At 35.0% G+C, this 2,352-nt stretch overlaps 1 long non-coding RNA gene across 1 annotated transcript; it reads left to right on the plus strand.

Moving 5' to 3' along the window:
- The first annotated feature begins 222 nt into the window (after positions 1-222).
- LOC145322460 (uncharacterized) lies at positions 223-1,659 on the plus strand. Its single transcript, XR_013880712.1, has 4 exons — positions 223-447; positions 838-910; positions 1,086-1,296; positions 1,504-1,659. It is a non-coding gene; the product is annotated as an uncharacterized LOC145322460 (long non-coding RNA).
- The last annotated feature ends 693 nt before the right edge of the window (positions 1,660-2,352 follow it).

Genomic DNA, 2,352 nt, shown 5'->3' on the forward strand with positions numbered 1-2,352 from the left:
CTAAATTAACTAAAAAAGCTATCCGTTTGTGACGGACGTACGGACGGACGGACGGACCGACCCTAATTATAGAAAAGCTTCGCTTTTAAAAACGTCATTTTTGGTATGTATTGTCAAAGAGAAATTTAATTTTTCATAATTATAGAAAAGTTCAAGTAAAACATTTTCGGTTGTCGAGCTTTGGCTATATTCCCTTTTTTACGATGTACCTTGAATACCTAGCATATGTAAAATCTAAATGTATAATCTAAATCCATTGTGAAAATATACTTAAAAAGACGAAAATAAAGTATGGATTTACCCGTCCTTTGTTCCCTGATGAAGAAAGGTACGGGAGGAAAAAACCAGTTTAGCGTACAAAATAAATTCGCGCCAAAAGTAGACGGGTATAAAAGCAGCGGTAATTGGAGCAAATCTATCAGTCATTATTTTATTGTGAGAGAGAAGGTACTACCATACTATTATATATATTTGTTCCTAGCTGTGCTCCAAAAGGGAGTTTTAAGTGAAGTTATTTAATTTATTATTTGTAACTTATTATGATTAAAATAGCCTAAAACCAACCCATGTTTACTGGCGAAAATTAATCTATATCTAAGGAAGTAATTTATTATATTGAATTTACTTGCCTTTTTTATTATTTATTGTCTTATCCCTTGTGATCCCTGATATGGACACAAGGTAAATGTTTATAATTTTTTTGATTGCAATTGTCTTAACCCATGCAATCCCTGTATATAAGCACGCTTAAAATACACGTGTCTTATCCCTTGTAATCCCTGCTGTTGGGACTTAAATATGTATCTTTATGTATAATTAAAATTGTAATATATTTAGTGTCAAGATCTTTCCCTTCCCTGTACATCATTCGATTGGTTCTAACAAGCCTAAAAGAAAATGGAACTTTCAGGTAGTTATTTATAATGGTTTAACTGACAGACAGACTTGAAGGATAGAGAGATCTGGACTATACCAATTGATGTTAAAGAGAGAGGAGTGCTGTAGCCTAGAGGAGAGACAGACCGACGGATAGACTTACCTGTAGGATATAGTGGACTACATCTAACCCGATGTTACTGTTACAGGAAGCGTGTTGATCTCATAAACTCCGCTAGTTTTCCGCCTGCCTATTAGCTGCAGGATGTGATGCCTTAGATGTTGACCTCAACAAAGCATTAGAGTTTTGCCTCCCTTGAAGCCCAGGATCTGCTGAAGTGGTAGATCTGCTACCCCAGAGTCTCGAGATTCCTTACCAAGTTTAACCAACTATTCTTCACAAGAGTAATACCTGACAAAGTGAGTACTTATCAATAAATGGGGAGGGCAGGGATAGTCTTGATACTTGACTTATTTTATAGCTTTTACAATGTTATTTGTACTTTGCTCTTATGGATGTTGTCATCCTTGTTGTAGTATTTTATATTCTTTAAAAGATTTGTTTAAATATTTCTGTACCTTGAAGTTGAATGATCTAAAAATGCAAAAGTTCTAATTTTATTTTAGGTTTTAACCGTCAAGAATATCAAGAACGTGTTTATTCAAAACTCAGGAAAAAAGAAAAGCAAGACCAAGCCCTCCTACCCAAGATTTTGTTTTATGCCTCTATTAGTAGTAATTTTTATTATTTAAATTTTATGTATAATAAAGTTTTATATTTTACTACTTGTGTTGTTATTTTTAACGAGATTTAAAGATTTAACCATTAAAGCAAAGATTTCGGACGCTATTGGTTGTGTAATAGTCTTAAAAAGTTCCTAGAAATTACAGCATATTATGTTAAATTAAGTGCTGGCAATTTTTCAATTAGGTTTATTTTTATATCATTCGGCTTGAATAATGCTTCCAGACATGGACGTCCAAGGGGGGGGGGGGGGTAAAGGGGTGATCCCCCCCCCCCCAAATAAAAAAGCTTAAAAGCCCCTGCTTCTCGACTTTAAGTTGACGTAGAAATTATTTTGGTTGTTTTCACTCCAAGTCCCTGTTGAGCATTGATACCCCCCCCCCCAAATATTTTTGAAATAAATGAAAAATAAGAGGGGGTAGTTTTGTTTCATAAGTCTAAAGCACCGTTTCTACGAGCCTTACGCTCCAATTATTGTACATTATTGGATTTTAGGAATTTCAGATTAATTGCAAGGAAAATAATTATGCTGATTATAACAATATGCGAACGTTTCCTCAGCCTGTTAAGAATTAAATTTCTGCTATGTTAATGTTAATGTCGTGTGGGTGAGTTGCACCTGGACTGAACAGTCAACTTGTCAACTCAAGGCCAGACTCTTGGTACTTCACCTCATACCCGTGGCACAGTACATTGCAGACAACCAACCCTTTGAATGCACGATCTTTGTC

This window comes from Acartia tonsa, chromosome 1 (genome assembly GCF_053477335.1).
Source record: "Acartia tonsa isolate MP-2025a chromosome 1, ASM5347733v1, whole genome shotgun sequence".
NCBI lineage: Eukaryota > Metazoa > Arthropoda > Copepoda > Calanoida > Acartiidae > Acartia > Acartia tonsa.